Raw genomic sequence first — 13793 nt, 5'->3', positions numbered from 1 at the left:
CGTAATTATGGAGGCCTACATAATTATGGAATTCAGTGCACAGAAACCACAGGAAGTTTTGTCATGTGTTAAAGACCTGCAGTGACAAGAGTAATGATACGGGAGAAGTCTTGGATTTTGACCAATGTCATTTATCCTTACACTCCCCAATTCTGATTTCAAGCACACACAAGTTTCCTATGATAACTCTTCACGGGAAACGTTCTCCTGCCCGTAGTTCGAAACTCCATGTTTTGTTACTACAAGGACTTCACTTTATGGGTTGAAATTTTCGCTATGGACCCTAACATAGCCCAGAGTTTTACCTAAGGGTTCACTGGATTTGTCTGGAAGCGAAACCGTCACAGCTGTCTTCACAAGTTTCCTCTAAAACTAAATTTCGGGACGAAATTTCCTAAAGTAGGGGAGACTGTGACACCTGTGTCACTTCAACCATCAAACAAACGCCAAACCAATGAAATATTGTATTTCATACTTTGGACTTGTATAAATATGTGTATCGTTTGCACATGTCAACTCTTGTTCGATTTCAAGCTCTACATCACTTTCTAGGGAATTATACGCAAACTGGTGCGTAAACGTACTCAGTTTAATGCGACAAATACTCCGGAACAGCAACATATACTCAACATACCTCAAATAACCTTTACATAACTTAGAAATAAGTTTTTAAGGCTTTGGTATGGCAAAAACAAGTTAATTCGCTTACAGGGACTAAACTTGACAAACTGTGAAAGTATGCCAATTTGAACTGTAACGAATATTCCGGAACATGTCCATAAGTTAGACATACCATAAATATCCTTTACATAGCTTAGGAATAGGCTTTGAGGGGTTTGGTATGCTAAAACAAACTTTTGGATCATTCAGGGGCTAAAAGTGTCAAAAAGTGCACAAGTTTGCACTTTCGCGCATAACTTACGTTCTGAATACATCCGGACATCCAAAAATTTATGTAAGCATCCTTATATTATGCCTTAGTGTATGGCATGAGAAAAATCCATTTGTCGCGCAATTTGGATCGTCTTTCGCGCTTATGCGCATTCCGTCGTAATTAACCGAACATCGCGACCGTATGGCCAAACGAACCGACATCCGGGATATTTTTTAGCACATTTTAAGTTCCCTATACTTTAACATCATTTTAGAGCTTTGAAATGGGGTTAACGGGGCTTAAACGTGTCAAAAATGCATCAAATACCAAGTTTTGAAGCTGCAGGGATCAAAACTGTAAATCAGCAAACTAAGGGCTTACGGACCGTAAGCCAAAACCCATACTGTCCGTAAGGGGTCCCCAGTACAGCAGATTCATTGAATCCACTTGCAGTTGGCCTTTTGTTCGTTCAAGGGGCAATGCCCTTTCACCCAATCAAGAGCCAAGGGCCATTTTCAGTAACCACAACATTGTGACAAGTGTATGGACGAGATCATGGCACGGTATTCGATAAACGATCCTAACGGTTACGCTTTTCCTATAAATACCCCCCCCCCATTTTGCTAAAATCTCACACAATCTGATCTAAAGGCTCTAAGTTGGAACCATTGTTTCATACCTGAGCCATTTTGATCTAGATTAGCATTCGGGGACCCTCCGTAAGTATTCTTTCGTTCTTTTATTCGCTTTTCGAGTCCGAAAGTCAATGTTTTGTTGACTTTCTGCATTGACCAGCCTATGGTCAACCCGAAGTTCATTAGAACTTCATAACGTGAGCGTGATCACGATGGTTATAGTCCGTAGTGACTATACCTACTGATTACCACGTTATCTAGGCTCAATGACGAGTCGTAGTTTCGGCCAAAATGTGCATTCTTGCATGTGTTGTAACCAAACTATTCGTGAGCATCAAAGCCGTTTGTTTTGATGCCAAACCTGTTTTCTAAACTTAGTTAAGCATGTTCTAACATGCTTAGCTCGTCACTTTTAGTATAGTACTTATATAGGGTCGTAAGGTAAGCGATCTAAACCATCGCTTATACTTTCGAACCCGACCCATTTGGTCGATCATTAGGATCCGACCAAACACATTAGGTGACCATAGCTATAACCTTCCGAGGTTATGCCTTGTGGTCACGGTGTTAGGCATTCCAGACGCGTTCTACGCGAACGACGCGTAAGGTAGCATAAGCTACCTAAACGGGTCGTAATGGGCCGTGAGCACTTAGGTTAGGTTTCATTTTAGTATGTAGGCTTTGTTAAACCGTATTACACGAGTCTCCATACTCGTTTGGTTTACGAACCCGCATACTATCCGATCCTTCCGATTTGGTCCGGTATATTAACATAGCTACTTATTAGGTGCCGTTTGATATTCCGTGATCTCTAGCATTATTTGGTTATTATACAAGAACTACAAAGCAAACTCAGGTGAGTACATTGAACCCCTCTTTTACTGTTTTCTAAACTATTTTGGGGTGAAACACATGTGCCTATCTGTTACATTCACGCTTGCCATGTTTTCACATCATATGCCTGCTATGTTGTTAGTACATTATAGTACATGATTTCATTACATTTCATGCTATGTATGCCCATTGTGTGCGTACTTAGTACATTGATTTACATTACATTTCTGTTGCATATGTTTACTCAGCATAAGGACACATTGATTTACATGAACATTTCTGTTGCATATGTTTACTCAGCATATGGACACATTGATTTACATGAACATTTCTGTTGCATATGTTTACTCAGCATATGGACACATTGATTTACATGAACATTTCTGTTGCATATGTTTACTCAGCATATGGACACATTGATTTACATGAACATTTCTGCTGCATATGTTTACTCAGCATATGGGCACATTGATTTACATGAACATTTCTGCTTCGTATGTTTACTTAGCATACTTAGTACAATTGTTTACATCACATGCCTTCATTTTGTTATGACATTTGGTTTGTTTAACATGGGACAATACATTCATTAACATTAGCTACGCTGTTTGTTAGTAGGTAGTGGTACCATAGGAATTGACAACTCCCGTTCCTAAAGTCCTGGGTTTGATAGGATTGTAAGGAATGACCGAATTCGATATACATAACTTAGATAAACCTTTAATTTGTTTAAGGGTTTATCGCCACAGTCTCAAGGCTTGGATATATGCATATTTCACAATACCGCATAAATGTTAATATCAATAGAGCATGCATTTTTTTTCCACAGAACATAACGTTGATTTAAACCACATTTTACTTCAACGACTTGTTTTGTGCATTTTACATATGGTTTAAGTTGATACATTTCGCTTACCATACATGATACATTTTGAGATACACATTACATGATTTACATTGAACATAAACACGTTGACATTGACATACACATTTGGCGATTTACATTGAACATAGACATTTGACATGGTTTACACAATAAACAATTGAGTTATACAAGAATAATCTTACATGGTGGATGGTTTGGGTAAATGGTTTGAGTAACGTGGAGTATGTAATATGATGCAAACATGGTGGATACGCCGCTGGTACTTCCTATATATAAATGTTTGTATAATATTACATATCTTAGCGTTATCTAAATCATTTCAGTTTAGACAGATGACATTTTATACAAATAACACACTTTTCACGAGACATTGTTTTACAAACGACTTATCTTATACAAACACATTTTACATGGTTATCCGTTTAACCATACAGTGTCTTCTTATTTATACATATCATCCGATTTTATCGTTTTTCAAATGATTTACAAGACAAAGCAAATTACAAGGTTCATGACTAAACATTTTCTCAAACATAAGTCATGAATTCCGTTTTCATAAAACCAATGTATCTCACAGGCATTTTTATGCTGACGTGCCTATTTTCACATGTGTTTTCAGGAAATGATGCATAGGACTTATCAAGACATACTTAGGCGGACCTGTGCCTTAGTGACCTAAAACGAGACAAGAACTAGTTAATTAATGTTATGTACTCTTTAGTTCTTGTTTAAACAATGTATACTTTCATATTTGATTAATAAAACGAAACTTCATTTGCCATGGATTTGAAACAATTGATTCTGTTACAACACTCCCCGACGTTTCCGCCACGTTTTGTATGTCCTACGTGGTCGGGGTGTGACAGAAAAGTTGGTATCAGAGCCAATGGTTATAGGGAATTAGGTTATTAGTAATGCTTTGACCTAGTCTATAACCTTCCTAGGACCCTAACGCGAGTTCACTTGCGTTTAGTCATAAAACAATACCGTCACCTATCCTTAGGCGACGACCACAACAAGAACATAAATTTCAAAACCGCTTTGAAAAACAATCATCTGTTCTAGGATGATTGATTTCTAGGTTTCGAACCCTCTGTTATAAGGTTTTGAACCCTCTGTTATAAGGTTTTGAACCCCTTTGAATTTTCAAAACTCTCGTCAAAGTTTTGGGTCCTAAATAGTGTGAACACGTGCGAACTGGAAGAGTGAATGCCTGTACCCTGGGTTTTCTGTCTAAGGTTAGAGTGTTCGTACAAATCCACATAATCGGACCAGTCACTCTTACCTGGGAACTCTTGGGGTGAGTGTCCACTTATAGGCGAGCATGTCTTCGCGATACACTATGAGGATCTATTTGCTTTGATTCAGCCTTGGTGTTGTTTGTTTGATTCATGATTCAAACAAATGACCATCAACCATGATTACGGTCGGTGATTGTAACATCCTATTCTTACCCAATACCATTTTATTTTTTTCCTTTCATGTTTTCCTCTTTTAGAATGCCTCCTCGACGCGAACACCAGATAGCAACTGCCGAGCTGGCAGAAATTATTGCGCAGCAGATGGCTGCTCAATTCCCAAATCTCTTTGCTCAATGGAACCAAGCCAACAACAACAACAATGGTACATGCAATTTCAAGAACTTTAACTTGGCTAAACCACTCAAGTTTAGTGGTTCTGAGGGAGCAACTGGGCTTCTTCAATGGTTCGAGAGCATCGAGAAACCTTTCGCCACGTACAGTGTCCGGATAATCGCAAGGTCGAGTTTTCTTCGAGTGTGTTTCAGAAGAGGGCTCTTACATGGTGGAACGGGGTAATGAGAGACCGTGGTGCAGATGTTGCTCTAGCACAAACATGGGCTGAACTGAGAGCTCTAATGATGAGGGAGTTTTGTCCTCGTCATGAACAACGAGCGTTGGAGAAGGAGTTTGATGATTTGAAACAAGATAGTGGCGAACACAGGGCATATACTGATAGGTTTGAGGAGTTGAGTCTACTTTGCCCAACTATGGTCGCCCCACTCGACAAGGCTATCGAAAGGTACATCGACGGCCTACCTGACTCGGTACAAGACATTGTCACTGGTAGCAACCCTACCACACTCCGTCAGGCCATTGAGCTATCTGCAACCTTGACTGAATCGCAAATCAGAAAGCATAAACTTTTTCGAAAGGGTGACAAGAAGCCAATCGAGGAATCAAAGACCATGGATGAACAGACTGGATCCCCTGAGAAGTCTAAGAAGCGTAAGGCTTCGCAGAATTTTGCGATTGCTGCTCAACCCAACCAAAACACCCGCAACCAACCAACTCAACCTCCTGCAAAGAAACCTTATGCCGGTACTGCACCGATATGCGACAGATGTAATGCACACCACTTAGCTCACTTACAGTCTCGTTTATGTGCATCGTGTGGGCGACTCGGTCACTTGGCAAATGCTTGTCGATTTACCCCAAACCAAGGTGGTCCAAACCAACCTCAATGAAATCCTGCTCAAGCTCGTCTTCCACTAGGTCCTTGCTTCAACTGTGACGAAATGGGCCATTTCCGGAGAAATTGCCCAAAGATTGCTAATGCGAATCCAGCGCAAGGATGAGCATCGGACCTGTCACACCCCGAAATATCAGAGCTGGCGTGACTGGACCGGTATCTTCATTGCACAGCGGAAGCATATAAGCTAAGACTTCTAGAAATTTAACGCTTGCTAATTACTCGAATTCTCATGGGTTCTCCTATTCCAACCGTTCCATAGTTTTGAAAATGCAACCTGAGAAAGAACATGCGAAAAAGTCAACATAAAGTTGAGCGAGTTCATAGTTTGTTTTGAAAAGATTTAAAATAAATCTTTTTGATAACCGGTTTTAAAGTTGCTGAGAAAATATAGTAAAATCATTTTCTTGGCATGATATATGAAAACTATGAGTCTAGCCCCCGAGAGTCTTTGTGCATTGCACGAGAGAGAATGGGTCGAGCCCAAACGAACCTTTGTAAGCAGGATCAGCGTGTCCTCTTACTTAGGTATAGTTTGAAAAACGTTACCAAAGTTTGTAAATCCATGTATTTGTGAGTTTACTTCAAATGAATCTTAAAAACATTTGAAAATCTGAGTATTAAAACTGGTATGTAAGCGTCTATGAACAGATCATTAATGTTTTGCAAGGACATTAATATGTGTGGCGACATAGGAAGCACTCAACCCTAGCGGATTTCGCCCGGTCCACCCGGTTAGAACAACAAAAGCACTACATGGGCCACACAAGGACCCAAGAGTGGGGCTCGCTACACCCGATAGATCTACCACTTTTGCCCTCGGTCTTATACAAGATTAATGGCACTTAAGAGAGATTACTATTCGCTCACCTGATCTAACAGTTCATTCCCTAGCTTAACCATACCCTAGTTAACGTATAATGTGTGAGTTATTCATGTCCTTGGGCCTCTGCCCATGTCCTTGGGCCTTTGCCCACGTCATTTGTGTTATTAAAACTCATGCATGTTTCGAAAAACACTTATGTTTTCATAAAACCGGTATGTTTAGTATAATCTTTTCGTAAACCATTTGGGTTCGTTGAAATTCTGTCGCAAAATGGTTTATAAATATGTGATATTGATTTATCGAAACCTTGTGTGATTTTGCAAAACTTGCATGTCTTTCCACCCCCGAAAACATTTTATAAAAAAAATGTAAAACAGTGAAAAGTGGGGGTTATGAACTCACCTGATGCACGAGCAAATGTAGCAAAGAAAGTAGCTAAAATCAAAGTCCGTGGACGTGCGACATGACCTATGCGTATCCTAAAATTACAAAGGCACCATGAGGTCTATGTATCAATTCTAGCATATGGTCATATGTATCAAATCACCCAAGTATCTAAATGTTGTTCTTGTTATCTTTGAAATCGTACTTTAAGATGTGACTAATCGTTAGTAACACGTATTCGTTTCTTGAAAATATATTTATTAAAAATATATATTTATCATGTGTGTAAATGTAACTCGTCTTGTATTCCAACGTTTGAATCCATGCCCGGGATTGTAAAAAAACACTTATTCAAACCCGAAAGTTGACACGATTATTTTTATTTATTTATTATAGTTTTTTTTTAGGTTAATACGCATGTCTGATGCTTCCGTGTCGTTGTCGGTGCGTTTCCCGCAGTCGCGTTTTCATTCACGTTTGCGCTTCATGTCGTTCGAAAGCATGATGTATTAAAAAAAACCACATTCATTAGTATAAGTTATACGTATAAACTTTGTATTTGTCAGCGTGGTCAGTATCTTGTACGATGTCAGTTCGTTGTCGTTTAACGCTCAGCAGTTCTTCCGCAAAATTACCATACGCGCTCTGTGACGCTTGATAAGCGTTCCTAGGCATTCCAATAGCCCAATTAAGCTAATTCGTGTCTTAAACACTATTTGTTATCGCCTAAACGTTTGTTAATCGCGTAATTAGAAGCCGTTAATTACCGGTTGTCACATTCTCCCCCTGTTACAGAAATTTCGTCCTCGAAATTTAGATTATGTTATCTCCTTAGAGTTATGACGTTCCTAGGTAAGTCCGAATAATATCAAAGTGGATGACCCTGTAATCGAATCAACACTATTCGAATTATGTGAATTCAAATTCGTTTTGCATCAATAAGAACCCAACAGTTCAACTGAGTTTGTTCCAGAAATCGATGTCAAGTGAACGAAGTGTAGTGATACTGTCACCAACGCAACCAAGTTTACGGGCTTCAACAAAAGAGGAATTTCGACCAATAGAATTCCAAATGATCGTTCACAATATGCAAATAAATTTTTGAAACAATAGAATTCACTACCAACGGAAGCTGGTGTTGGTTGTTGTATGATTGAAACTCGAATTTAACAAGTTCAAATAAATAGAGTCATAAAAATGATTTATCAACAATCAAACCGTTAAATGAATAAAATCAACGTGTTGACATTATTGATCTGCAAGGATACACCGAAACGAAATACAACCGAACCTGGTGTATCATCGTCTTAATACATAATTGCATTAAGACTATTTAAACGATGTGTCAAACGAAAACCATAAATAGTTTCGCATGAAACGGCTGATCGTGATTAGCACAAGCTACAAGTTTATACTGACACCGCAAGGTGTCGTATTGAATGAAACAATTCAATAATAGCGGTGACCGAACAAGTATCACCATGTAAGAAATCAGATGAAGGTTCAACGAAGTAAAAACAAATCTCATAGGATTTTCAATTGATATTGAAACAACCACCCAATAATGTTCTCGATCGAAGATGAAAAGCAATGAGTATCACAAAATGTTTAATCAATGCTGAAAGAACCGTTAAAAGGTACACCGAAATATGACATAAATTTGTGTACCATTATCTTAACACATGATTGTGTTAAGATGGCTTTAATATGATAAATCAACAAAGCGGATTTAATATCAACAAACAAGTAAATAAATAATTAAATCCGTGCATGAGGTGAGCAACGAGATTAGCGCAAGCTTCAAACTTGTGAAAAACGCCACCACAAGGTGATCGTGATCAAAGAAACGATTCAATGAAGTTGAAGACCAAACAAGCATGTTATGGTTCAAAGCAAATGAAGTGCTTGTTGGGATTATTTCGAATATGATGGCCTCAATCCATCATATGGGACCTTGAATTGAATGTATATTACGAGCAAGTTCAATCAATTGAACTTGGTTGAAACATAATCCAACAATAAATTCATGTATCAATAAGGAAGTTTCGACATGGCCACAACGAAAAACCATGTATGTAGCTTGAAAAGGAAAGGAGCTTCAACAAGTTTCGTTGGCTCGATATCAAGAACTCAACGCTTTGCAACAATGAAATCATCCAAATCACAATGCAATAATCGACATAGCGAAACAATATTGAACGTTGATAAAGCAACAATTTCGAGTGAAGCCACATGCGTAACAAATAACGCATGTGTAACATATGACTTTGTCAAGAATGAAGCAAATTAGTATTCACTATTATGAAAGAAAATCTCTGTGATGCAATGACCATTAGGAGGAGTAGAAATGCAAAAATCTACTCACTATATGCAAAAGTCAGAATTTCAATAAAAGAAATTTAAGGACTTTACCTGGAAGTTCACGTGATGATTGGTTGTTATGTGACATTACCATAGAATGTTGTACGTAGCATAATCACATGTATGAAGTAGGGGGGATGCGAAGACATGTGACTTCTTTTGCAGCGGCAACCACTGTAAGTCTCTTCAGACTAAGTATCGACTGTTGTGAAATCTTGTCTTAACGTACCTTAGCATGACTCGTGTCATTTGCAGGATCACGTGGCAAAGTACCGCATTTTTGTTGTTGTTTCTCCCGCTGACGGGATTAGCATCGTTGTTATCATGCCGTATCATGTTTTCCAGAGGCCTTGCCTCGAAAGTCGTGTCCGCTGACGTATAGTTTAAGTTTCATGTATACTTATGCACTAGCATTTCGTTCCGCGTAGAATGTGATGTGCTCTGACATCCGTTGACGTATAATTTGAGTTTCATGTATTCTTTTGCACTAGCGTTTTGTTCCGCGTAGGTTACCTGCTCAGGTAAGTAAGATAGCATAGACGACATAATATAATGGTGTTTGCCCAAGTTGTTAGTCACGGTTTCTAAGTGAGGACCTCTAATGAGTTTCGACATAAGCTTTCCAAAGGTCCTAAATGCATGTTATCCAAAACTCTCAAAGTTTTGCTTAATGTATGAATCTGTTTCGTGAACCGTGTATCAACACAACACTTGTGTATGTTTAAAATCAAAACATTTGACTCATTGTTTTCGGCAACGGTTGGAAACCCATATTCGAGTCCTAAGCGTTCTGTATGTGTTCGAGTCTTATTAATCTAAGTCCCCAGAGGAAAGTGAGGTTAAAGCCTAGGTATCTCTACAGACCTAATTCGCTGAAACCTGGCTCTGATACCAATCTGTCACACCCCGAAATATCAGAGCTGGCGTGACTGGACCGGTATCTTCATTGCACAGCGGAAGCATATAAGCTAAGACTTCTAGAAATTTAACGCTTGCTAATTACTCGAATTCTCATGGGTTCTCCTATTCCAACCGTTCCATAGTTTTGAAAATGCAACCTGAGAAAGAACATGCGAAAAAGTCAACATAAAGTTGAGCGAGTTCATAGTTTGTTTTGAAAAGATTTAAAATAAATCTTTTTGATAACCGGTTTTAAAGTTGCTGAGAAAATATAGTAAAATCATTTTCTTGGCATGATATATGAAAACTGTGAGTCTAGCCCACGAGAGTCTTTGTGCATTGCACGAGAGAGAATGGGCCGAGCCCAAACGAACCTTTGTAAGCAGGATCAGCGTGTCCTCTTACTTAGGTATAGTTTGAAAAACGTTACCAAAGTTTGTAAATCCATGTATTTGTGAGTTTACTTCAAATGAATCTTAAAAACATTTGAAAATCTGAGTATTAAAACTGGTATGTAAGCGTCTATGAACAGATCATTAATGTTTTGCAAGGACATTAATATGTGTGGCGACATAGGAAGCACTCAACCCTAGCGGATTTCCCCCGGTCCACCCGGTTAGAACAACAAAAGCACTACATGGGCCACACAAGGACCCAAGAGTGGGGCTCGCTACACCCGATAGATCTACCACTTTTGCCCTCGGTCTTATACAAGATTAATGGCACTTAAGAGAGATTACTATTCGCTCACCTGATCTAACAGTTCATTCCCTAGCTTAACCATACCCTAGTTAACGTATAATGTGTGAGTTATTCATGTCCTTGGGCCTCTGCCCATGTCCTTGGGCCTTTGCCCACGTCATTTGTGTTATTAAAACTCATGCATGTTTCGAAAAACACTTATGTTTTCATAAAACCGGTATGTTTAGTATAATCTTTTCGTAAACCATTTGGGTTCGTTGAAATTCTGTCGCAAAATGGTTTATAAATATGTGATATTGATTTATCGAAACCTTGTGTGATTTTGCAAAACTTGCATGTCTTTCCACCCCCGAAAACATTTTATAAAAAAAAATGTAAAACAGTGAAAAGTGGGGGTTATGAACTCACCTGATGCACGAGCAAATGTAGCAAAGAAAGTAGCTAAAATCAAAGTCCGTGGACGTGCGACATGACCTATGCGTATCCTAAAATTACAAAGGCACCATGAGGTCTATGTATCAATTCTAGCATATGGTCATATGTATCAAATCACCCAAGTATCTAAATGTTGTTCTTGTTATCTTTGAAATCGTACTTTAAGATGTGACTAATCGTTAGTAACACGTATTCGTTTCTTGAAAATATATTTATTAAAAATATATATTTATCATGTGTGTAAATGTAACTCGTCTTGTATTCCAACGTTTGAATCCATGCCCGGGATTGTAAAAAAAACACTTATTCAAACCCGAAAGTTGACACGATTATTTTTATTTATTTATTATAGTTTTTTTTTTTTTAGGTTAATACGCATGTCTGATGCTTCCGTGTCGTTGTCGGTGCGTTTCCCGCAGTCGCGTTTTCATTCACGTTTGCGCTTCATGTCGTTCGAAAGCATGATGTATTAAAAAAAACCACATTCATTAGTATAAGTTATACGTATAAACTTTGTATTTGTCAGCGTGGTCAGTATCTTGTACGATGTTAGTTCGTTGTCGTTTAACGCTCAGCAGTTCTTCCGCAAAATTACCATACGCGCTCTGTGACGCTTGATAAGCGTTCCTAGGCATTCCAATAGCCCAATTAAGCTAATTCGTGTCTTAAACACTATTTGTTATCGCCTAAACGTTTGTTAATCACGTAATTAGAAGCCGTTAATTACCGGTTGTCACAGGACCAACTAGAAGACAATGTTGTTTAGAGATAATCAAACCTTATGTATTATTTTCTTTTGTAGTCAAGGTCCATGAAACAGTTGTTGTTGTTTATAAATAAATCTTTTATTCTACATTGCAATGTACAAATGTGATGTCATGTATAAACAACGTATCCTCTACAATACCAACAATCAAGGAACCGTATTCCTTGAAGAACAGACTACCCCGTAATTTCTTCCATTTTATTATCTCTTGTGTTTCCCACGAATACCCAAAGTACCACTATAAATTCTTAATAGGGTACCTAAGGGTATTTCCGTATATTCAAAAATTATTGTACCTTAATTCGAAAATTGCGTTTTCTTGAAAACGAAATCGAATTTATAGGAGATCTTTCTATCTTCATAGTTAGATTCTTGCTAATGTTTAAAGTACCGAATGAAATCCATGAAATGGATTCCTAGTGTGCTTTAAATGCATGTACGTAATCAACAAAACAAATTAACAAATTTGAGATCTAGATAAACAATTTTGTGGTTATGTGACTATGTGTTTATACATCTTGTTTTTCCATATATGCATTTTGTGTTTCTGTATACTCTGGATATTCGCTATCCAAATCCTCATAGAATCTTTCATACCTTCATATGAGTGATTCGTAGAAGGATATTCAAAAAGGTACTATCTTAAATCCTAAATGGACTTCTACGTTGTAGTTAAGTCCCTTGGATTATAATGTACTATTCCAAAGTTTAAGGACAATATGTGTTGATTTAGTTAAAGACATCCTACGTTGATGTAGTTAAATATTCCCCGTGGGTAGTTTAGTTAAATATTCCCCGTGGGTGGTTTAGTTAAATAGATCATTCGTTGATCTAAGTTAAAGAGATTGGTTCGACAATCTAGTTGAATATATCATGCGTTGATATAGTTAAAAAGGCCCTCGGGTGGTCTAGTTAAAGAGATCCTACGTCGATCTAAGTTAAATAGATTGGTTCGACAATCTAGTTAAAGAGATCCTACGTCGATCTAAGTTAAATAGATTGGTTCGACAATCTAGTTAAAGAGATCCTACGTCGATCTAAGTTAAATAGATTGGTTCGACAATCTAGTTAAAGAGATCCTACGTCGATCTAAGTTAAATAGATTGGTTCGACAATCTAGTTAAAGACATCCTACGTTGATGTAGTTAAATATTTCTCTTGGGTAGTTTAGCTGAAGAGATTATTCTTTTGATATTTTTCCCATACGCATTATGAAATGAACTGTGCGAACTGTGCAAGGAAGTACGTAATTATGGAGGCCTACATAATTATGGAATTCAGTGCACAGAAACCACAGGAAGTTTTGTCATGTGTTAAAGACCTGCAGTGACAAGAGTAATGATACGGGAGAAGTCTTGGATTTTGACCAATGTCATTTATCCTTACACTCCCCAATTCTGATTTCAAGCACACACAAGTTTCCTATGATAACTCTTCACGGGAAACGTTCTCCTGCCCGTAGTTCGAAACTCCATGTTTTGTTACTACAAGGACTTCACTTTATGGGTTGAAATTTTCGCTATGGACCCTAACATGGCCCAGAGTTTTACCTAAGGGTTCACTGGATTTGTCTGGAAGCGAAACCGTCACAGCTGTCTTCACAAGTTTCCTCTAAAACTAAATTTCGGGACGAAATTTCCTAAAGTAGGGGAGACTGTGACACCTGTGTCACTTCAACCATCAAACAAACGCCAAACCAA

The 13793-nt window shown here is 38.2% G+C and overlaps 1 long non-coding RNA gene across 1 annotated transcript; it reads right to left on the bottom strand.

Moving 5' to 3' along the window:
* Positions 1-5841: 5841 nt before the first annotated feature.
* LOC110897011 lies at positions 5842-11377 on the bottom strand. Its single transcript, XR_002568365.2, has 3 exons — positions 11301-11377; positions 6948-7024; positions 5842-5996 (listed from the first exon to the last, which is right to left on the bottom strand). It is a non-coding gene; the product is annotated as an uncharacterized LOC110897011 (long non-coding RNA).
* Between the last annotated feature and the right edge of the window lie 2416 nt (positions 11378-13793).

The sequence above is a fragment of the Helianthus annuus genome, chromosome 12 (genome assembly GCF_002127325.2).
Source record: "Helianthus annuus cultivar XRQ/B chromosome 12, HanXRQr2.0-SUNRISE, whole genome shotgun sequence".
NCBI classification, from domain to species: Eukaryota; Viridiplantae; Streptophyta; class Magnoliopsida; order Asterales; family Asteraceae; genus Helianthus; species Helianthus annuus.
The sequence above is the reverse complement of the archived record's forward strand: the minus strand, read 5'-3'. Positions and strand labels throughout refer to the sequence as shown.